Here is a 24,933-nt window from a genome sequence, read left to right as displayed (position 1 = left end):
CTGCGGATACTCGCCGTAGTAACAGTTGGCGAGGCCATCTGGCGGGCCAAACGCAGAAAACCGTGGCATCGCGCTGCTTCTTTGGGCACAGATGTTTGACTGGGCCCGGGAAAACTCTACGTACAAAAAACGGCAGGATTCATTGAATGTATCATTCCCCGAGATTGGCACGAAAAATGATTATTTCAGCCATGGAAAGAGCGCAAAGGTTATCGCGAGAACAAACGTGTTTCCAATTCCTGGCCAAACCTAAAAAAAGCAACTGTCCAAGCGTGTCGCTGGCGTGACGCCCCGGGCTTCATGATGTTGTCAGCGGGCACGGGCGTCTTCACAGCGCCCACCCCTCGGAGCCCGGGCAGCCATCATTGCTCATAAGCGGCGTGTCAGTCAAAAACGCGGCGGGTGGGGCGGCCGCAAACAACGCGGCCGTGACACCGTAACGTGTGACTCGGGCCGTTGGGCACGCTAATGACTTTTGACACCTTCGGCTGCCGGTAGCTTTAGCTAAAGCGCAGTCGCGGGGACACTCCATCCCTCACTTGTCAAACATGTCAGCTTGCGATAAAGTGGGCCGGACGGGACTCCCGTTTTGATAGCTACCTTGGCTCCATTTTAAAATGCATCCATCCATCCGTCCATCCATCCGTCCGTCCGTCCATCCGTCCATCCATTCGTACGTCCATCCGTCCATTCGTCCGTCCATTCTTCCGTCCACCATCCATCCATCCATCCATCCATCCATCCATCCACCCAACACCCATCCATCCATCCACCCAACTTCCATCCATCCATCCATCCATCCATCCATCCATCCTTGTCACTTCAATTCAAATCGTCATGCAAAGTAAGCGCCGTGGCTCACGTCCAATCATAGGAGGCTTCAATTTTCGCTCGATGCGATGATGTTACGCGCGGTGTCCCCCGAGCCCCGCCTAAACCTCGTCTTTGGCGATAAAGCCACTGTCCTTCTCATCGGCGAGTCCCAAAACATCCAAGCTGTGAAGTGGTGTTCATTTTTTTTTCATCTCTAAGCAATCCCAATTAGGTTGGCGAGGCGAGGCGAGCTGGGTTATTTTGCTGAGAGCACAAATCCTCCCCTCCAGCGGCACGCCGGCGCTCAATGCCCAAGGTGTGTTATTATCTTGTATTAGCGCACCACCTGCCTTGCCATAATGGCCGGCTAATTGGCTCCACGCGTGTTGAGAAATAATAAAGAACGTGGACGTTTTGCAGCCATTAAGGAGGCGCGTCGGGAGGGAACCGCAAACGTTCGGACCTGAGGTGAATTCTAAAGCCGCCGTGCCCGTGGCGATGCTGCTCCTTTTAATTCAGAAAGTACGTAACGCTTCACATTTGCTTTATGAAAACTGTCCTAATTCATTATCTTCATTTTTGTCACATTTCGATTCTTCCGGAACGTCAGCTATTCTGATTCCAGCCTCTTTGTGTTGACAGGTCCAATCCGCCCGGCCCGGGCCTTCGGATTTCAAAATTCGTCTCACAGTTTTTGAAATATTTCGTTTGAACTATTCACTCAACATAAATAAACATATTGAAAGTGCGGGTGTTAATAAACATATTTAAAGTACGGGTGTTAATGACTTTTTGCTGTTTGCTATTCGCAGCTACGTGTCAATTGGAAAACATGGTTGTTGTTTTTTTTCCAGTGTGTTTCGCCTCGGAGCGAGCGCAAAGGCGCTATTCAAATGGGGATAAAGTCGGGCTGACAGTCTCTTGGCCCCGCAGAGACGTCCTCCTTCAAAACCCAAACATCTCTTCCCCTCTTGCAAAATAAATAAAGAAATAAGTGGATGACAAGCCCGAGAAGAAGAAATACGCCCGCTGCCGCATCCTCCCGAGGATAACAAGAATAATGCCTTCATTTGCTGCAGGGCCTCCGCTCCACGCCAAGTATAGACACGGCTTTTATGGCTGTAGTATTTCTGATTGGCGTCCTAGGACAGCCATTTGAATTATTTAATAGCACTCCCATAGCCTTAGTGGTGTACGTGCGTGTGTGTCGGGGGTGGGATTTGCGCTATTTGGTGTTTCGTGACATTCTTCTAAATTTAAGTGGGGCAGGTGACTTCAAAAAAAGGTCAGTGATTGCACCTGTCAATTTTTTTTTTTCTACGATTCCCAAGGCCGACGTCTCAATCTGGGATCACAATTGGGAGCGGCGAGGATATTGAAAGGGATTAGGGCCTGAGGCTGATCCATTTCCTGCCGCTCGGGAGGCGGAAACAAGTCGTGATGAGTCTTACTTTGGCTGCCACGGGAGCGGGAGCGTGGAGATGCCAGCGTCCATTCTCTCCCGCTCACGTTCAATCTCCTTCATGGTCCGTGCGCTTGCATATGAAAGCAAGACCAAACGCACAAAATAGACACGAATCACTTCTTTTCAAAAGCTTGCAGATTGCCATTGTTAACCGTTTTAAAGACAAAAAATAAACTCCAACTTGTATTTTTCAACTCATCTCAGGCCATGACCTGATTATTATTGTTATTATTCACTGCTGTCAGATGATTGAAACATTTTGTGTGCAAGCTAAATTGTTGATCGGCTAGCGGTCAGCAGCAGAGTTGCATTGAGAGTTGTTGGCTTAGCGTTAGCACTTAGCATTAGCAGGATACTCGAAGTTGTTAATGCGGCGGCTAGCCACGCGGACCTTTCTTCAAGATCATCTTGAGAAATTTAACGGCCGCATTCTCTGGCAATGAGACATCACAGCCAAAAGGGAAGCAGAGTTTTTGGCTTAGCATTTGCACTTAGCATTAGCACGATACTCAAAGCACAGTAACAAAAGCCATGGCCGACACGAAAATCTAAAATGATGCGTATTTGGATTTTCTCCAACGCAACCTGTGTCGTCTTTCGATTTGGCTTCACGGGCTGGACGGGGACCTGTCGGAGCAGGACGCCGCATCCCGTCTTTATCGAGACAGATAGCCTCAGGCCCGCCTGACCTTGGCGCGTCAGACTGATAAGCCGGGGGAAAGGGCGTCAGAGCAAAAGATCCAGAAAGCAGCGGCAGAAACACAATTTTCCTCAAGTGCGGTTTTTTAAGAACCTCCATTTACATGGCCGTGGAGATCCGCTGGGAAGCTTCATGATAGATGAATAAGAGCCCTCCACCAGGGGGAGGAGATGAATTCTGGGATGACCTGCTTTTGCAAATTCGGCCCCAGGGAGGGCGGTGAGGAAACTTCGACTTTAGCGAGCCGAGGCGGCTGCGTGAGCTGCTGAATTAATCATGGTGTCATATTTAGGGGAGAATGAATGACTTGGGGTGAAGTTTTAGCAAGTGCATCAGCAGGTTAACCGCTTTGAAAATCACGCCTCCTTCCCGATGCGCAAAGTCAAGGGCAAAAAAGCCGAGGCGCCGTCGTTTCCCTTTGAAAACAAACTTTGAACGCAAGCTAGCTCAGACTATAAACACAGACGTAATGTACAGAGCAATCTTGCACCCTGATAAATATGCTTTTGACCAGGTTATTACTTCAAGGGTGCCGTGACAAAGTAGCGTATTAAATTCAGGTTCCGTACTTTGCGCTTCACGAGCCCCGTTAGCTTTTTCGCTCGGGCTCGGAAATGTATCATCTTGCAAAGTGAGAGGTTTTAATAAGCTATTGTTCTCCCAGAGTGGGCACATAACGTCTTATGAAAGCCTCAAATTAAGAGCTCTGGATTAATTTCAAACAGCGTTTTGCCAGATACGCGGCAATAACGGCCGGCCAAATAAATATGACAGAGAAACAAAAGCTTTGTTTTTTCCCGCAAAAAAGCTAGGCCGGCCGCTACGAGGCGGAGGCTAATAACCAAAGCGTGTGTGCCTTCATGCTCCTAGGTGGACACGGATTAATAAGACACGACCCTTAATTGTGTTGTTCCCTTAAATCGGCACGATGTCAGGTGAAGAGCCATCGAGACCTTTGTCGGCGTTTTCAACGAAGAAGCTTTCGCCTTTTGATCGCGAGCGGGACAAACTACTCCAAATTTGCGCCATCTGTAGATCTGACTCTAGTTTGTGCCGAATAGATAGCCCACAGCCCGTCTCAGACCTCAGGCTAGCATAACAAGAGCGGCTTTGACTGAAGTCAACCCAACGTGCATACCACGGCGTCCACCTGTTCCCGTATCACACATGCTAGCTAGCACACTTTGTACAACACGATCAAGCACGGTGGGAAAGGGGGGGGGGCATTCCCGAGCCCCGCAAGAGGATCTTCGCTACATCTGCTCTTGGCCGTCTTCCAAAAAAGAAGAAAAATCAAGCGTACTTGTTGTCGCCTGTCTCTACCTGCGGTGCAGTCGTCTGCGCTTGAGGGGGCGTCACGTCGACGCTCTTTGCTAATGTCAGCGTGAATAACTCAACACGGTGTCATGTCTTTAGCTAATGTCCGGCCGGCGGGAGTTGTTTGGCACCGCGCGCGACTGTTGTTATGACAATTAATCCGCCTGCCATGGAGCTCCGGGGCGCCGGCCGATATTAAAAGACCAAAGACGCCGCCGCTATGATTGCCTTTGAGGAAACGGCGAGGCAGTCAAGGGCAACTGAGGCGTATCTCCACGGCGTGACCCGTAAAGTCACAAACCGTGTTTGCCGTGCGCTTAATGGGCCGGGCCTATGTGTTTTTAATCTCCGCCTGTCAATACGTCCAAGGACGGCCCGGCCCGGCCGCTGCGCCTTATCTCGTCGGCGGCATAGACGAGATGTGTTTTTCTTGTAAACACCATTTGGGTTTTTCTTATTACAGATGCGCTGATCAGCTGTCTGCTGGCCGCGAGAAGTGATAAGTGGCTTTGTGTACGGCTAAACATCACAATCGGGTCACCTTTCGGTCTCTGTTTAAAACACGAGTGGAACGTTTTGGTTTTCTGTCCCGGTCCACCATCGTCTTTCATTTATTAACACTGCAAAACTTGCTCGGGCCTCGTCATCACTTCTTTTGTTTCTCCATCAAGTACATGACTTTAAAGGGACCCGTCGATGTGAGCCGCCGTGAGACTTTTGCAACTCTTGATAAATTTGAATGATGGCATCGAGTCTAAGACATTGGTATCAAACCTAAGGCCCGGGGGCCAGATACGGCCCACCATATCATTTTATGTGGCCCGCGAAGGCAAACATAGGATCAACTTTGTGTCATTACTAAAATGACAAATTGTCTTCACTTTCAAAAAAATATATAGATATTGCTTGCAATTTTTATTACATTTGAGTTTTTAAGAAATTTGAACAGTGTTTACTCGTCTCTGATTTTAAAACTAGTTTTTCATCAGTTTGGCCTGTGACAAAAACGAAGCGTTTGACACCCTTGGTCTGAAAAGACGTCTCATTGGTTTTGCGGATCTGAACATAGACGCCAGACGTCATCGAGGGACTTTACCTGACAGAATGTCCCGTGAATCCGTCGCACAGGTTTGCTTCTTTGCATATATTGGAGCGGGCTGGCCAGAGAGAGATGAGATTCCTGCGAGTCAGGAATTGATCTGCGGCGTGCATTAGCCGATTGCCTATTGATGAGAGCGAGGAGATTTATTGCGCTCTGATTGATGGTCACAATCTCAAAGTACAAATGAATGAATACGTGCCCCCACCCGGCGACGGCGGCCGAGACCTGATTTGCAAGCTCATCAGCGAGCGCAAATGCCACCTTTAGCGCTGCCTCATCACTAGCTACTCCTAACTGAGGCAAAGTTATGCGTCGGTCGGATTCACTGCGACAACATAAAAAAAAAAATTGATGTCGGACTACATGAACACACAACCCGGTCTTATCTTTGATTTAAATCGGATGCGCATGGAATGTCCAGGCAATTAAAGGTAGTGGCTCGCCAGATCGAAAAACCGCATTTGGACAAGAAACGGCTACTTGAAGATTCAAGGTTTGTCTTGATTTCTTGCTACGTCTTTTGTCTTTTCAATGTCAATCAGCGGTTCGACCCCAACCCCAATCTAGAAATGACTCGACGATGGGACCCAAAACACACACTCTACTGGATTGCGTGGCCCTCACATCCAAGGACGGAATCTTTCGATGAGCGCCAACCCAAAAGAGTTTGAGCGACCCCCCGATAGCCTGGCAGCCCTCTCACACCCGTGGCTCCCTCCAGCCAGACTGAAGGAATCCAATCACACCTATTAGATGCTGAACCCGATATGAACTTCCTACGGCAACGATAATAAAATTGAGACCATTTGAACCGGCGGCGCGTGCTTGGAATTACAACCGAGGCCCGAGTACGTCTATTATTTATCGAGTGAGGAAGACCCCCTTGCCCTTGGTTATTTGCACCCAGTGCCAATCTTCCTTTTTTTTTTTTTTTTTTTAAGATGTGATGGGAAGATAGTTACGAGAGGTTAAGTGACGATAAAAAGTCAACTCATTTTCTTGTCCTGACATTGCGATGATATTTATCTGGTAGTCTATGCTGCCGCCAAAGCAACGATACGTGGCCACAAATGAGGCCCTTTGTTTCTCTTTCGTGAGATCGGGCTTAGCGTTGACAGACTTTAATCCAATTCGGGACAAATGTTTGAACACTGTCAGCCAAAGCCAGCGAGGTTCTTTGTTTTGGCATCAACTACCTCTGAACATGAGAGTCTATGTATACGTGTTAAAGGAGACGTATGGAAAATTTACTTATGGATTTCCCTCTTACCAAGTGTGAAATTAAACGACGTCGTGAAGCCTTTTTATTTGTGATAGCTGTTCCAAATCTTAATGTGACAAATACAGGCCTGCTTGGATTGTCGAGCACATAAAGGGGGGGGGGGGTCCTCTGTTTACGACGTTGATCCGTTCCTACGCAGCGACGTGAATCGAATTTCCGTGTAAGTCGGAACAGTAATAAAATGAAACAGTACAGCGATAAAAAAAAGAGAAAATTCCTCACCTTTATTCCTGTGATTGAGAGAGAGAGAGAGGAGGGGGGTGCTAACTAGCTAGCTAGCTATAGATAGATAGCTATCTCGTTAGCTAGGTAGCTAGCCAGATAGATAGATACTTTATTGATTCCTGGGAGGAAATAGATAAACAGACACTATATCTTAATATCAATAAATAACCGCTTAGCTCGAAAAAAGGCTTTAAATACATGAGCTGAAATACAACAAAAATAATATATATAACAAAAAATAATTTATATGAGACGCGTGTCGTAAAGACAAACAGCGTAACTCGAGGAGGTCGTAAATCGAGGACCCCTTGTAGTCAGGGGCGATTTGGTAAGACGACAAAAATGTGAAAACAAAAATGTCTCCTTTAAAGCACGACAAGAGAACGGCGGCCAGCCAGACCGCACGCATAGACACACAGCGGTGCGCATGCTAAGTAGTCAACGAGCCGGCCTGGCAGGCCCTTCCCGCCCCTCGGAGGAAAACAACTGCTCGCACCGATTCACCTGACACACTGGCGTATTCCCAGTGCACCGCCGGCTGACTAAAGTTTTCGGGCGAAAACATGAGGGCCACGTGAGCAAAAGGGTGTCAACTACATGGGAACATGCACTGGCCTGCCCTGTATCATCATTAGCTTTTTTTTTTTTTTGTAGCCACCTACTACGCAGCCATCCAGGGCTTTAGCAATTTTTTCTCCTCTGGTGGAGCGTTGTTTCTCCATCGGGAGATTAAAAGTACGCTCATTAATTATTTGAACACCGAATCAGACAAGAAATATTGGCTCGCTACAAGACCTCTTGTTTGCATCCCTTTTATAATTGGGATGGTGATAATTATCCATCCGCGCTTATGAATCATGTAGCGTTTCTATTTGGGGTTTTTTGAACCTTGCATAACAAATGAGCCAGGAAGGCACTTTTATTCACATCAACCCTTTTTTTTTTAAAAACAAAAAAACAAAAACATTTTACTTGGGTCGATTCTGTTGTCAGGATAATTCAAAGCCAGACTCAGTCATGCGTGTCTATTGTCAGGGGATCAAGTTCTAATTAGTCCCGTAGTTGAGTTAAGCGCGTCAATAAACAAGCCGCTGAGCAATTGACTTATTTTGCCGTACCTCTGCGCACTTATAATTGTATTTCACAAAGTTATCGATCGCCCTGGTGGAGACAGATTTTTTTTGGGGAGATTGACATCTCCGCCCTGATCTCGGGTCACCTCGTCTTTAAGCGAGCGCCAGGTAGATATTGACTCGGCCGCACTCGGCCATGCGGAACCAATTGCACCTTGCACCGATGGCACGCACCCGAGGGAACGACCGAGTCAAATCAACAAAAGGCAAAAAAAAAAAAAAAACAAGTACAAAAACCAGCCGACGAGTCCGAGACAAATGGATCATTAACGCATGTTTGCGGCTGCCATTCATCAAGCGCTGCCATTCCGGGAAGCTTTCAAATTGCTATCTGACCCCATTTGCCTGCGAGTGTATTTTTGGCACGGCAGGCATCAAGGCAATGCCCGACGCATTGATAGGATTACACTGAGCTATCGATCAGAAGATAAAGGAGGGCGCCGTCGACTGATAAAGAGAACCTGATTGCTGCTTCTCCATGTGCTAAATAAGAAAGCTAATGTTAGCTAGGGCGCTGTTGGTTAGCTATCTGCCAAAAGTAAAGAGCTCAAATCTTTAATAAACATTGGAAAGAGCTCATAGTGACACGGAAGGACAAACGCTGCTCAAATATGTGGCGAATGAAAATTTTTTTTACATGTCCATTCACATTTCTCCAGTCTGTGGAGTTGAAAAAGTCATAAACAGTAAACACCATTTAAGTCAGTTAAATAGGCTATGAGGAAATATGACGCTGGTGGGGATGTGAAAAATTTGCAAATATCCACCATGGTTGCACAAGCTTCAGAACCATCTGTGGCCTTTTTCAACAAAATTGCCATGTGAGGATTTTAATATCATTCATCAAAGCTCAGGGGAGAAAAATCAATAATTGGATACTAAGAGATTCGCAATGAAAAACTCGGCCTTGCATTGACAGTTATTAGCCCGAGGTGCTTGATGATATAACGTGCTGGCTTGTCGATGCAGAAAACACCATTGGGTTGATTTTTTTTTTTTTTTTAATCCCCATGTGTTAATATATTTCTAATATATTTTTAAATAAATGAATTCATTTAATATTTTTTAATACATTAATTAATTTAATACATTTTTAATGAATCAATTGATTTTATGAATTTAAATAATTGTTAAATAAATTCTTAATAAAATATGCTAAAAATATTTTATTTCATATTCATTGAGCCAGGTGCTGACTAGCAGCCAATCCTTGATCCAGCTAATCTGATCTGAACAAATCAGTAACGTTGTCTCTTTCAATTCAACCTTCCTGAGATTTTGGTGAAAGTGTTGAAAACAGCTGCCAAAAAAACGGATGCTATTATTTTTCACCCTTTTGCTTTCCTTTGCAAATGACAAGCAATTATACTCTCAGCGATGAATCCCTCACATACTTTCCAGGAATTCCCGCAATTCTTGGCTGCTGGCTCTTAAGTGCATATGAAACAAATGACAAAAGGTTTCACGCGCCTTGCTGGCACGCCGCCGTCCTTTCCGATGGAGTCAACGACGCGCCGAGTAAAAACACGCAGGCCCGTGAATCTCATGGCAACACTTTATTGAAGTGCGTTTTATCAAGGGCTCCAGAGATGTTCCCCACTTGCAAGGACTACTGCGACGCAACAAGCTTCCCGTTACAATGATGAGTTTATCGCTGTTTATTTATTGCTGTTTACAGCCTATAGTCATTGGCGCCGCTTTGGATTTACGCCTCCGGTTAAGTCTGCAATGTCAATCAAAGCCGGCACTCTGCGGGTATTAACGTCTGAGCGGCTTGTGCTTGCGCTTGAGGACAACCTGAAGGGAGATGTCGTGAAATTCAGCGTCTGGACTTGGACAAATGCGACTTTGTTCCGTGCGCCCGACTCGATTTGTTTGTTAGTTGCTGACAACTGATTCAAACCTGCTATGACTAAAAGTCATTGTCAGAAAAAAAAAATGTCGCCCACGAGAGAGTTTAGTATGTTTCATTCGGCGTTAAATGACTAGAAAGACATCGAGAGTCACTTGAACTTCAGCGGCTATTTCAAAACAAGACGTGTTTCGATTTGATTGCCTCGCCCTCGGAAATCCGCTTGATGCGGCGAACCAGACTCGATCGCTGAGTCTGGATTTGCGGGTCGGAAAAAGTCACAAAACTGTAACTTGCAAAAACTTCAATAGGCAACTAAGTGCAAGATTACAGACGCTTTCCAAATGTGATTCTTGATAGGGATTTACGTGGAAAAGCAAAATGTTCTTCCCTGGGTGGCACAGGTCAATATTTCCCAAATATTTTGTGTGATACTGACAAAATAACTCAATGAATAAATCATTTTTAAATAAATAAATAAATAAATAAATGAATGAATGAATGAATGAATGAATGAATGAATGAATAAAACTGGATCAAAACAGTCAACTAGTCTACCTGTAGCTCTTCCAATGTAATTCTTTCAACCACAAGACCGAAAGCAAACCGAGTATTGCGCAACGCGATATCCGCCGACAGACCTAACTTGATCTCGCTGTCGATCTCTCCTTTCCCAGGATGGAAACAGCATTCCACCACAGAAAAGCAATAAACTAATAGATTTATTGAAAGATCAATCAGTCAAATGTTGACAATGGCAGAAAGGGGGAGGGGGGGGGGGGTAGATGCAGGTAATATTGTTGCGGATATGAAAGGCAGAAGGGGAATAAATACAATCAAAAAGCAATAACCCCACTCACTAATGGAGCCTGAGAGGGCGCTGAAATAAATACAGCCATGAGTGTGTTTCCACTGACAGCTAGACAAATTAATAACATATCATACACACAGCTGTGATTGACCCAACCCACACACACAAACTGCACATTCCTCCACACGGCAGCAGTTTATCGGATATAAAGAGCTACTGCTGGAGCTAACCCAAAAAAGAAAACCAGACCCTACCTAAAGGAAGTCGCGGCCCAGCAGGTGGTAGAGCGAGGTAGAGAGAATCTGAATCCAAACGTCGGCCTTCTACCCGGCCTCCGTGGGCACGGATGAGGCGGTTGTGGCGAAGGAAGACGCTCGCCAAGGGAAAGGGCTAGGAAAGAAGAGAGACAAGTCATTTTTGCAAAGTTTGAAGGTAGAAGTTAGAGTCACTTCAGAGTTAAATTGGACGTATGATGGGAATGGGTGGACGGACGGACGGATGAATGGATGCCCACGAGAACTTTGCATTCATTCACGTTGGGAGTTGTGGCTGATGTCAGGTGAAAGGAAGACTGTGGCATGGTGTAGGTGAAAAATGTGCAACATGGTTAAAATGAAAAATGTTACAAATTCATCGAACAATCTGAAAATGTCTGAACGGGGATCGGCGGGATTCTGTTGACTCATTTACTGCCATTGACGCATTCAGACGTCAAAGATAAAATACGCCTTTGACGTCTATATGCGTCAATGGCAGTGAATGGGTTAAGTTGAAAGTGTCACTTGGGAAATTGCGCGCGAATTTTCAAGAAGCGCGGCAACGAATTGAGGAAAGTCAAATGTCCTAAATAAAAATAAAAAAATCAACCTAAGTGTGATCGCTTCCTGCATTCACACAATTAAAGCAGAAGTGACGGTCGCGACGTGTCCTGATCTCACACCGGCGGATGGTGTGATTTGCGGAGGAGAGTCGTGTTTTCTCCGCCTTGACGGCAGCCGTGAGAAATGCACTCTGACGTCGTCACGCTTGTCAGTCAGATAGTCAGCAAAGTGCGAGTTTGCGCTCCAAAGCGTGACTGATTAAATAGTCACGCTTAGCCCGTTTTGCCGTCGACGAAGGCGCGCCTCGGGCGAGGGAGAAGCCGCCGCCGAGTCCGTGACGGATGAAGTCGAAGGGGCGGAAAGGAGGGAGCGCCCGGCGCGCTTCCCGGGGCGGGCGGGGCCGGGCTGGGGCCGGGGGGGGGGGAGAGCGTAGGCAGTACTGACAGATGATGCGAATTCATGCAGGTGGCTGTGCACTGCGGCGCTGTCACGCGCGCTGCCAACTTTTGACATTTTTCAAGTCGAGTGAGTAGGCGCCATAGATTGAGCGGCTCGGCAGCCTCTTTTGATGCTATTTTGCCGTTTGGGACAATTCCACGGCAACTGCTTGAAAGTTGCCAAACTCCGCCGACGACTGAAAACGTTGGAGGAAGAAAATGAATCCGTTCAATCTTTGTCAAGAAGGGGTGTCAAACTCATTTTTTTGTCACGGGCCGCATCGTAGACATAGTTTCCTTCGGTGGGCCATTAAACTACTTTTGAAATCAGAGACTAGGAAAAACGGTTGAATAAAAATTCATCTAAAAATAAAAAAAATCTCTATTTTGTTTTTTTTTAAACAATTTGTCATTTTAGTAACGACACAAAGTCGATGGAAAATTTGTCTTTGCGGGATGCATAAAATGATACGGCGGGCCGGATACGGCCCCCCGGGCCTTGGGTTTGACACCGATGTCTTAGCGCCAATAATCGACCTGATTATTCAGATGATTTTATCTCTTCTGTTCTTCTTTGATGGGTTTAAGTGCAACTTGTTTCTGATGCAGCAGCGCCCCCGCTGGCTTAATACCGCAACCGCGCTTCTACAATGACAGCCAACGAGTAGAGCGCTGGCCAAATGTCCGTTTTCTATCTCTGTCGAAAAATAAAAAGCAATAAAAACCAAGCTCACATTTTAACGATTGTCTAAGATGTTCAAAGTCGTTGCGTGTGCCCGACTGCGGCCGACTCGAAACTTCTTGAAAGGATCCGTGTTGGGCTTGCTGCATCGTTTGTCTCAAATACCAACAACTCGGCGAAACATCTCCCCGTCATATGCGGAATAATTGACGGGAGGTGACAGATCCTGCGTTTGAGAACACATGTTCCGTCCTTCCCACAAGACGGCGTGTGGCTAATTTGCTTTTTTTGGGTTGAAGACAGCAGCACCATCTCCGAGTGCTCATTAGGAACGGCGGGAATGTCGAGCTGTGACAATACAGACGTTAAAAAATAAATAAACACTTCTCACCTTCAAAAACAAATACGTACACTTTTTGGTGATGAAAGGCTCTCATGTTGAAAATATCACATCTCAACTGGCTTTTGCGGGCCTTCATATCATAAGTCTACGCGCCGGCGTCAGGTCGTGCGGCTGGGTCAACGTCCACCGCCTCGGCAGCGCTTCGATCTCGGCCGCTAACGAGAGGCCTTCGGTGTGTGGCGGCGCCTTCATCTTCGGACTGGCTTGCTGGAAAATGAGGCAAAAGAACACTCGTTTAGAATCATCTCATGCTCCTTCCCCCCCCGTGCCTGCCAAGAGTGACGCTTGTCCAGCAGACATAAACATGCGACTATTTCAACACGACAATAATTGAGGCTTCAGCAAAACATTGCCACTTTTAAACCGCGCGATACTGCAAGCAAGCAACATCGATAGAAGTCTGGATGCACCAAATTTTGGAATGAAATAACGTCAGTTTGGGGTCAATTTTGAGATGACATTATGCGAAGGATACCGGAAGAATTTTATTTTGGACTCACAGCAACTTGGATACCTTAAGAATGATCAAATCTTCGGTCCACGCTGCGACAAAGTTTACATGGACTTTGAAGATATCCACGTGCTAGCTTAAGCAAATTAATAGCATTTTCCCACAGTTACGTCAGCGCTATCTATCGAAGTGAGTGTCAAACTTTTTGGCGATTTGAAATCTTATTTTGGACTCACAGCAACTTGGGTACCGGAAGAAGGATCAAATCTTCGGTCCACAAAAATTGAATGAACTTTGAAGATGTCCGCGTGCTAGCTTAAAATAATCAATAGCATTTTCCCACAGTTCCGCTAGCGCGAACTACCTTATGTAGCGTCAAATTTCTGGCAATTGAATATTTTATTTTGGACTCACAGAAATTTGGATACCGGAAGAATGATCAAATCTTCGGTCCACAAAAAGATGTCCGCGTGCTAGCTTATGAGAATCGATAGCATTTTCCCTATCGCCTAAACCAGTGTCAAACTTTGGAAATTTTATTTTGGACTCACAGCAACTTGGACGACGCGCGACGGTGGTTTACACGAGGACATATTTCAGTATTCAGCCGTGGATAACTTTGACATTTCACGGGTCCGGACATAAAAATGTCCTCCAACTCCAAAGGTTGCTTTTGAGGATTTGTCACAAAAAAAAAAGGGCTGGCGAGGCCACGTTCATCGCCGCCCGCTGCTTAAATTACCGTTGCTTTTCTTCCCGCTATCCTTTTCCTCTCGACCGGCAAAATGGAATCCTCCCATCGTACGTTTCCCGGCTAGATGAAGGCTGACGTTAGCAGCGGCGGAGGGCCAAACGGCAAAATGAGGGGAGTCACGCGCACAATGACGCTGAGCGGGATTCATTTTGCGAGCGGCGGATGAAAGGAACGGAGAGTGCGTCGAGGAGATTGCGGCGTGACGGATGGGGACGCGAAGCGCATCGGGCGCAATATCTGGAAATCATCATCTTCAAGGCTCTTTCAAGTCGCTGCTTTATTTGTGTTCGGCCGAGTCAATTCCTCCTGACAATGTTGCTCCCTGTGTCATATTCTAGCCACTTATTTCTAAGAGCCGCCGTGGAGACATGCTACGGCTCTCCGCGGCTATTTTTGCTCATTTTTTTTGTAATGAAGGGCAAGTCATCACATACTACGTCATGATGCTACTTAAGCGGGATGAGGAGTTGTGTGCCGTGCTAGCTTAAAAAAATAATCTCATGACGTGTATGTTTTTCGGAAGTACACCACTTGAACCGTCGCATTTTCTTACACAAGTATCTCGATGGAGTCTTTTGGCAGTCTTTGCTGTTTTTTCTGGGAAGGGGGTTGTCACCCAACCCACATGAGCGTCAACTTGGCTCTCTGAGTCGTGTCTCATCATCTCGCTCGCCTTTCAATCGGGTCACGGGCACGAATGGGGGCGCCGCTCCGTCCCCTCGCTCGGCTCGGCGCCTTTGAGCGGCGTGAACTCCGAGTGAAAGACGGCTAATGGAGATTGGATGAGGTGCGGCGCGTGACGAACGGTTCAATTACGGACGCTAACACGGCGTCGACGGATCATTGGCTAAAGCTATATTTTGCCACAACGTTACGCGAATGATGTATGGCGGCATTATTTTTGCAACGCTTCCACTTGCCTTGTTACTGTAAAGAAGATATACGATGTTGTTGTTTTGTTTTTTTTGCATAATAAGCCCGTGAAATGAAATCTGACTTTGAAGGTGACAACCTGGACTGGCCGCCATTTTGGCAAATACCCAACCACGCATTCTATTCCACTCATCCGATTTTGACCCAATAAATGTCCTCAAACTGTTGTCATAGGTTAGCTTGAGCTAACCGCTGGACAACCGCGTCGTACTCATCAGAAACTTTTACAGTCCAAAGTTTGAGGGGAAGCCAACGGAGCTCCATCTAGCATCAGTATTCATTGTCTGCACGGTGCTTCAGTGAGCACACCTTTGAAAGATTTCTACCTTTCCTTCTCGTCCTATTCCTCTTTGGGCGGCTCGCCGTTGCTCTCTCATTTCCATTCGTCTTTCCTCGCAAAGTTGCGTCGACACTTCATTTGCAACACCATCGGCAGGCCAGAGGCCAGCCTGCGCTGCCGAATGCCAAGTAATCCCGCGCGCTTGATTCTATCAATCCTCTTTTTCACGCCCGGGTTTTGAACACCTCAATCAAACCCTCTGCTCAAGGTCGCCTTTGGAGCGTGCCTGACAGATGAAGTCCGCCCACCTCCCGACACCCTCCCCCCCGCTATCTGAGTGCTTTGAACCGGAGTTGTCACCCGAACCGAGACGTGACCGTTCGGGTTTAGCGAGGGTGTCCGGTACAAGGCGGTTCCATTCAACGCTTGAAGCGGCAAGGTCTTTGTCATTAGCTGGGCCGCACCTGTTGAGCGCATGATAGGCTAAAACGGGTGCCGAGTCAAGCGCCATCCAGTGGTAGATGAAAGAATCACAGAATTAGACCTTACAAAATCCAGTCCAGAAGTTCCCTTCTGTTACTTTTGATGGCACTTGAATGTAACTTTGCGGCACTTACAGATTTTATTTCAATTCTTACTGCACATTAAGAATCACCGTGCTACGCTAACTCATGCGCTAGACTATCTATCTATCTATCTATCTATCTATCTATCTATCTATCTATCTATCTATCTATCTATCTGTCCATCTGTCCATCTGTCCATCTATCCATCTATCCATCCATCTATCTATCTCAACTTTAACCTTTTTTGCTGTTTTGCATTGGTCTGCCTGGGAAGGATCACTAAAGTCAAACGCACCATAATGCAAATGATTCCGCTGACCCCCGAGCTACAGCTCGCAGCATCAGAGCATCACAAAAAGGCTTCCATTACATCGCAGCCCATGGGCAGCATATGTGGGGTGGGGGCGCATTTTTGAATGGTCAGCCTTGATGCGCTGTTCAATTTGCAGCCGTCTGAGACGACTGGCCATGTGAAGGAAACAAGGATGGGTGCTCCCTTGCCCCCGTTCTGCCTCACAGGCTGAATCTCAAGCGGAGCGCTGAATGGATAAAAGGAGCGTGCGCCTTTCTGCGTTCTTTCAGAAACGTCTTGCACATCTTGCTTCCTTTCATCACAGTAGCGGAGTCGACCCAACCCCCCACCATCCCCTATTTGTTTTTCTCTCCCATCAAGAGAGAGCTCTATATAGATTGATATCCTTTGACGGACCGGCCACCCCATCCTGCACAGAGTAACAACGGGTTCCATAGCAACTGCTGTGTGCGTCCTTTAAACTCGTTCTCTGCGGTGAATGTTGCGTTCCCTCCGACATACATTCCGGACGGCCATTACTGATTGGATTAGAAAATCTGCCCCCCAACCCACCACAGCATCCCCGTCTAATTACATGGACTGAAGATCAGTTGCCAAGAAAAGGATGCCTTCAATCCCCACGAGCTGGTTGCTCAGCACTCATCTCCTCCACGCTAGCCCGTCTCCGCGAGGCTCGTCTTCTCCGCCCCTAAACGACGAACGTCCCATTAATTAGCGGGAGGCTCGTCCTGAGATTTCACCTGGTTTGCATTTCTGATATTACTCCCGTCCCGGCGGAGATCGCAGGTAACACGGTGTTTCTCGCCAAAGGGGGGGAGGGGGGGTGTTATTAGAGAGCAGTGAGGTGTGTGAAGGGGGAATAAAGCGATCCGTAGTTGACGAGGGTCCGGCGGGACGGGGCTGCAATGTAGGAATCAATGAAAGCAATCACAATGTACAATTGAATTTGTTGGGAACTGCATAAAAGACGGGCGGGCGGGAAAGGACGCAATGGCTGCATTACAAAGCCGCGAGGTCACGTTGTGCTTGTTGGAAACAAAGAGGAGACGTGATGGACGCCGGCGTTCACAAAGAACTTTTTTTTGGGGCACAGTAAGGGAGCACACAACTCTTGCATCTTTTTCACAGCTTCCCGCTTCAAATGATGCGAGGAAGTAACACAGCGAGACTTCTCGTGGGGTCATCGTCAACTCATTCACTGCCAACCCAGTTGAGATCTTTGACGTCGATAACCGTCAATGGCACTGAAGGAGTTAACCTCTTGTCAGAGGGGGGGGGGGGGGGGGCAGACATCCCGCACGGCGCCGACATGTGGACCCGCTCCAGCAGGGAGAAACGATTCATTGGAGGAGGAAAAATTAAAAAAACAGGCCAACTAATCAATACTTAGTCATCGCAAAAAGGGGAACGAATAATTTTCACGCCTATTATCACCATAAATAATTGGCCGCATTAAAAGTCACCTTGTGGTCTCAGGAGCACCTCCCTTGTGTTTGTGGACGAAAAAATCAAAATTGCGTCCGTCTGATTGGTGCATGTTGTGCACGTTCGTTTTTTTTTTTTTCCCGTGGCCCATAAATGATCATTTCACAAGAGTGCAGGTGTACGTCTTCATTGTGGCCACAATTATTCTTTTCTTCCCGCAGTGCAACAGAGACCTTTGCCGCAATTGAACGGATGAATACGAGCAGGTATGACAAACACAATTATGTCACTTCACAAGCGAGCCAACCATCCCGCTTGGGCGACGCCGTCCGTCAACGCGGCCGACGATTGCTTTTCCCACACTTTCATTTACACGCTCATCCTTTAAGTAGCAAATTGTCGCCGGAGCTAATTTTCCACTCCAGGGACCCGTCTGCCAAATAATAAGCCCGGCTTTTTTGTTGTTGTTACACGGAAAAGATGATCTCCCTCGCAGCGCGGTGCGGTTTCGAGGTCCCCGCGTATTCGACGCTCGTTAGCCGGCGGGCCTGTCACCTGGCGAGCCGGCCGAGAGGAAGGGAGCGGCCCGCCGATTATCAACCGCATGTCATCATTAGTGCCACGGGCGGCCCGACCCGACCCGTCTTCTCCATGCTGTCTCAAAGCTGTTTTTGTTCTTGTCGTTTTGTTTGGATATGTCATAACTGTGACAGTGAATAAAAAAAAAAAAAGGTCAATAGGTCATCTCGCCACGTCTGACTCAACAATGAAGACGTTCTAGTTTGTCATTTATTTTTTGTAAATAATATCCAAACGCAAAAAAAAATCTTAAATCGCTAGAGACACTTTGTAAAAAGTAGCTTTTTGGTCCTCCTAAAGTGTTTGCGACGCCATGAAAGCAAAGTTTGTCGCTATGACGACCGTGGGCGCATCCTCCGCCGGGGCAACGACGGCAATTTTACTTGCGGAAGCAGCACTTCATAGTCAAAGCCCGGTTGTACTCGAGTATCTCAAATAATGTTGCCGCTGCCAATGCAGACATTTGCATCTCGCATTTAGCCAGCTTGGCTTATTAAGCGGAGCACTTAGCGTTGCACAAGGCCACATGCTATCCAGTCTATAGCTTTTAAAAATTGACTATCGAGCGTGCGAGCGGCTGTCTTGATGGAAATTAATTAGCAAGCGCCGACTTAATGCGCCGCTATCGAACGAGACAATAAGCAGAGGTTTTGCACTCGGCTGGCTTTTTGGACTCTTGATGACTCTGTAAGTGAACAAAAGTGGAAAGAGCAAAACATCAACATTAGATGTGATTAGCCCGCTTGGGGATTTGAATGCCAATCTAATTTTCGCTTCTAATTATTGATGAGCTATTTAGAATTCTTATTGTGGATGTGTTTTTTTTTTCCCCTTCTCTGTTTCGCTATTTTATAAGGCTTGTGGCTTTTAAACGTGAGGCTATTAACTTTGCTCCTTTAAACACAATTTCACAACACACACACACAAAACAAGTGCACTCACTCGCCAAGGTTATTATAGTTAATGAAAACAATTGAAAAAAACAAAAATAAAAAAAACATTTGTGTTAATAGAATAATTAAATGAGAGCGCTACCGTCTGTACCAACGAAAGACTCTTTTTGGCACTCAACATACATAAAAAAAAAAACAAACAAACTGATATCCAACCTAAAAACCATTTTCAAAACAATATCAACCCCGCTCTAAAAACTCATTTAAACTAAATGAACTTACAAAAGAAAATTGAAAACAAAATTAACAATCCGTAACGATAGCAACCCTGCAACACACAAAGTGGACCTGGCTGTTTTTTTTTGTTTTTAATGATGCAACTTTATCATGTAGGTATTCAATAATCCATCAACATCTACATCCCGTGAGTGATGCGAGCTGTCTGAAGCAGAGAAGGCCCTGCGCCCCACCCGTCCTCATTAAATTGCGTACGCACTCACGTGACTTACAGCTCAGGAAAATATTGACTGGTGCCGCTCAATGAATGCGCTAAAGTGCATCAAACAATGTGCATTTGTGTATTTGTCAGCAACTAGCGTGTGAATTGATTTTTTTTTTTTTGGGGGGTTGGTGCACGGCCAAAGAAAAACAAAAAGGGTGAGCTTAAAAGGCTACAATGGAAAGCTAATGTTAAATGGAGGGGCGGGGGCGGGGCCTCAAAACACAGCTCCGGGCTGAGTGTGTGTGTGTGTGTCGTCTACTTCCGTAGCTAATCTCTTCTGAATTCTAATTCCCGTCGGCTCAATATGGAACTCGGAGCGCAAGTTTGCGTTTGCCGCGAGCGTATGTGACGGATCAGAAACAGGAACGCCATGTCGTCTCCCCGACGGAGAGTCACTTGGCGCTGAGATGTTCACACGCTTGTTATCTTCACGGGAAGCCTGCTCACGCACACACACGGAAATATAGCCATAGTTGCTGTTTTTTTTTTTTTTTCCCCTTTCCAAAGACAATCTTTTCTTCCTTACAGGCTGGGAAGGAGGGACAGGGGGGGGTGTGGGGGGCACTGTTCTTTTTAGCCTACTGGAAATGATGTTGGACGTCAGATGCCGGAATTGAAAAAAAAAAATCACATGATGGAGATGAAATGAAACAAAGTTCTATCTAGTTGTCAAGTAAAGCACCTACCCTCTTTTTTTAGAGCTCTCAGTGGGGTTGAGGTCAGGGATGGCTTTTTTTTTTTTTTTCCCTTCCTTCGCCTTGCATCTTCATTTCATGGACATTGTTAGCTGGCCAGCTTCAAGTAGTGTGAAGGTTAGATTTGTTTATCATGCATGATTTCAGCATCCGTGTGTGTTGTCGATTTAAGATCGATGTCAGGTACTCATGTAGGTGAACAAATCGGTCAGGGGTCAGGACAAACACCTTTTTATTGTGTGATGTAGCAAGAGCGCGCACTCTGTAGTGATTACAGAATCAGTCCCTGTATTTTTTCCTTCTTCTTTTTTTTTATTTTTATTTTTTTTACTCTTTGTGCATCTAATCCAAAAATAGATTAAATACAACGTATTGCTGTAATTGAAGGGAATAACACTGGTCTAAAATCTGAAAGAAATAGTCTTTCCCATTTTGTATCCACAGAAATGTTTTGAATCAAAAAGTGCATTTGACATTGTTACCAGCTAATGTACTGAAGTGCAAGAGAGAACATTAAATGACCAACAATGAGTCATAACGCCCCCTGTAATGCAGCAAGACGTCACGTTCACGCCGGCAACGAACGGAGTGATCGCTCACCTGCAGCGAGAGTAACAATACAATCATAGTCACTTTTACCACTCCGGTATGTGTCACGTTAATATTACTGCAACAGGTAATGCGGAACCGACAAAGGAATTTACAATTTCATCAAAACGGATTCCTTGACAAAAATAACTCTTAAATCATTTTACACAGAATATAGGTGTCCAGAATGTTTACACAATTTCAATCAAACCGAAATATAATCTACAAAATATTTACTCAGCTAGAAGTGCTGCCATGTCAATGAAACCAAACAAGTCACCAAACGGATACGAGGAAGAACTATCTTCGGATTGGTTGAACTCAACAGCAAGCATTGTGCACCAAAATTTTATCTATAGAGGGAGTCGTATGTCGGAGATGATCAAAAACGTCCTTTTTGGAAAAAAAATGGTCATCGGGTGGCGAGACCGTTCAATCTTATTGCTTTAAAATGATTTGGCTAGTTTGTCAGGCAATATTTGTGAACTGTTCCAAAAGATATTGGCACAAAAGAATGACATGATTACATATTTTTATGCTACGTGTATTTTTGGGTCAATTTCTGAAAAGCCATCAAATTATAAGTTAAATAATGACATGGATTGTGATCCTTTTATATGCCACTAGGGGGCGCCTGTATAGCACTCACGCAATCATGACAAGATGCCATTTTGGGGTTGTTAATGAAGTTCTGTAGTTGTCACAATGTGAACGCGGACGATACATGGTTTATTAAAAAATGTCAAAGCGTGTTTTCGCATTAGCCGGCGAGAAGCCGTGAAATCCCAACTTTAAGCCAATCAAGGTGAGACACACTTGCGGATGGATCCCGTTCGACGATGAGAATAGAACAGCAAGACGCCACGTAACCCGACGGCGAGACGAGGAACTCGGTTATCACTCTGCGTTGTTATCAAGATGTTTCACACCGCCCTCGCCCTGCGTAATTAAACACCACCTGCTTTATTCTTGTCGAGACGTTAAAATAAATCTTACAGCTGCCAGCTTCTCATGGCCTGTTGCTTCTTCATAACACCTTTTGGAGTCATTCATGCGTGATAATGCTAATGCTAATATTTTCTTTTTATTCCAGTCCAGATATGTTAGCACCAGCCCAAATCAAACTTTCAGCATGCTGCTGTTGGCAGTCATGACGGCTGTTAGCCATGGCTAGCTACTCTTGCGCTAACATGGAAGGAGCGGGACATTTGAGTGGCGGAAAGGCGGGAAGATGTTTGTTTTACCGCCATGTGACTTAGTTGACAGCCGTCACGGGGCAATCCAAGGATGGGATGAGTCTCGCCCGGGCTTTTTATGCTCCGTGGCTCTCTTTTCGGGAAAGGCCCGAGTGCGCTGACTGAACGTAGCAATCTGCCGTGCGTAATGAAAAGCTAGCGCCCTGCCCCGCTTTCTGCTAGGAGGCCCCATTAGAAAACGCATCGATCGGGATGCTTTTGGCCGTTAACGCGGAAGAGGGAGGCGAGCGAGCGAGCGACATATCAGAGTTAAGTCGGTTCCTTCGTAAAAGATCAAATCAGAGAATGATAATATGACTCAGCAATCAGTTTGAACTGAATTCCCAAACTCAAGTTGCACTGGATCCACAATTACGAGACAGAATGTCGCTCCACAGAGCCGAGGCTCTGTTCAAGGTCCGAAGAATTTACCCAAATGAGGTTTTTCCCTTGAGTCAGTTGCCAAATGTGGTCCTTGACCTGCTCCATGTCTAAAGCGCCACCGCATCACTTCTATTGTGAATTGATTCAAAAGAAAGCTATGACAAAGTCAGACTTGTTTGTTTCAAATCATAAGCTGGGCCCTTTTTGGATTTATGATGACATCACAGTCAATTTCCTTGCGTTAGACTGACTAAAGTGCTCTGACGTTTAAGTGCTTTTACTCATACAGGATATAGACGTTGCCCCCCCCCCCCCATCTGCTAGAAAGGTTGCCAGCGTTAGCGTGAAACAATAAAACTTGTCCTTCACTTACCGTTCATTAATGTGGCTCTTTGTGAGAGGAGCAATTGGAAGTTTTACCTTGGTAAAAAAACAGACCTGTCTACCTGTTCGTCGTTCGTGAATCATTCAGGTAAAAAAATAAATAAATGTCTGCCTGTTCGTCGTTTCTGAATCATTCAGGTAAAAAAAAAATACAAAAAAAAAGTCTGCCTGTTCGTCGTTTCTGAATCATTCAGGTAAAAAATAAAAAATAAATAAAAACTGTCTACCTGTTCATTGTTCGTGAATTATTCAGGTAAAAAAAAAAAAACTGTCTGCCTGTTCGTCGTTTCGGAATCTTTCAGGTAAAAAACAAAACAAAAAAAAAAAAAAAAACATCTACTTGTTCGTGAATCATTCAGGTTCAAAAAGAAAAAAACATCTTGCAAATACCACGCCAACTCATTTCAGCAAACGCAAGCGAGCGATATTAACAGTTCTCATTTGACTCTTGACCTTTTCGCGGGCCTCGCTCGGATTCAGCACGGCTACCGATAAAACATGACAGAAAAAAAACCAACCTTGCTCAAACAATGGCGGCGGGGGAAGGAGGAGGACGGCAGGAAAACAGTCTCGCGGTGGCTAGCAAAAAAAAACCAAAAAGGCCTTGGGTAAGTTGACCGTCTGAAACTCCCCAAACTGATTTGAGGTAACGGCGCCGATCCCATCCCAACGTGGGTGTGAAAACAAGGCCCTGAGAGATGCTGAGACACAGAGAACGCCAACAAAAGAAACAACAAAGGACTGGATTGAATCAAGCAAAAACAGCGGCGGTCTAGTCAGCGCAATCAGCAGATGTCTTAGGATGGGTCAGGACGTGTCACGGCTCCTGCGACAATTACAGCGGGGACCCATTATCTTAAGAGACCACTTGAAACTCAAACCGTGTCCGTCTACAAGCCGCCGATCGGACTCTTAACCCGCCTGCTGTGATAAACGTCAGCCTTGCTGGAGAAGCGGAAAAGACGAGCGTCCTTTCGGTACCGGGTCCGCCCACGTGCTGCTTTCCGCCCCCGAAAAAAAAAACGTTTGACATTTACATTTATGGCCATTCGGGGTTAATTAAAGCCAGCCATCCACCATGTCCGCCGGGATATTTATCTGCGGAGGAAAGCGCCGCTGGAATGGACGGCCTGTAATTTGAAGCAGAAATGGAGCAAATATTTTGGGATGAAAATTCGGATTTGAAATTTAGCTCTCTCTCTCTTTGTCTCTCGCTCGCTCTAGGACGATTATCATCCGAGCGTCACCGACTGGGCTCAAATGACTTGCGGAATTGCTTTGTTTCCTCTACCTGGCAGACATGTCACAGATGTTGTTTTTTTTCCCCCCGGCCGCCAAAATGGCTACATGCCAAGTTTTGCCGTGGCGCACCATTAGCGGCCATTGCTGACGGTGTCTGTCGACTTTCTCCATCCTGACATTTCTGCCTTCATTTTGGAAAGAGTTATCAATCAGGCGGTCGATTCTTTTCCACAATTAGCGGCAAGTGCGGAGCTTTGTCGCGGTCTCCGGTGTTCGCTCTCTGACTCGTCCTGCTCCGAGGTCAACTTGCGATGAACTAATGTGATGTATCCCCGCTGCCAAGACGCATTAGCGCTCGCATTGTTCTGGCGCGGGCAGGCTTTGCCTTCAATTACTCTTTCAACTTTTCTTTTTAATTGAACGCGTGGGCACATTAGCGGCCAGACAACTTAAATGATGAAGAAAAAAAAACGAGTTGTCTTGAAACATTGCGTCTGGTGCGAATTGAAAACCCCCCACACCCCTCAACCCGTCACTCCACCCCTCCCCTCTCGGATGTTCGATAAGCAATGGTGAGGTGGGGGCGGCCGGGTACAAACGAGCCCAGTCACGCGGCGCAGTTTGTTTCTGTTTGCTAGACAGGTTCGATTCTCGGGAAAGACGTGG

General features: G+C 46.1%; 1 long non-coding RNA gene across 5 annotated transcripts in view; it reads right to left on the bottom strand.

The window, feature by feature from the left end:
* LOC147059990 (uncharacterized) overlaps nt 1–24,933 on the bottom strand; it is a 132,417-nt gene that overhangs the window by 76,111 nt on the left and 31,373 nt on the right. For 2 of the 5 annotated variants that reach the window (XR_015068704.1, XR_015068701.1), the window contains exons 1-3: nt 14,237–14,966; nt 13,032–13,250; nt 10,955–11,090 (exon numbers count right to left, since the gene is read on the bottom strand). This is a non-coding gene — a long non-coding RNA (uncharacterized LOC147059990). Of the gene's footprint in view, nt 1–10,954; nt 11,091–13,031; nt 13,251–14,045; nt 14,212–14,236; nt 14,967–24,933 lie in introns of those variants that run through there. The other 3 variants (XR_015068702.1, XR_015068706.1, XR_015068705.1) reach the window with 3 other exon arrangements.

Source organism: Syngnathus leptorhynchus, chromosome 2 (genome assembly GCF_054491065.1).
Source record: "Syngnathus leptorhynchus isolate UIUO chromosome 2, UIUO_Slep, whole genome shotgun sequence".
NCBI classification, from domain to species: Eukaryota; Metazoa; Chordata; class Actinopteri; order Syngnathiformes; family Syngnathidae; genus Syngnathus; species Syngnathus leptorhynchus.
This window is presented reverse-complemented; position numbering and strand designations above follow the sequence as displayed.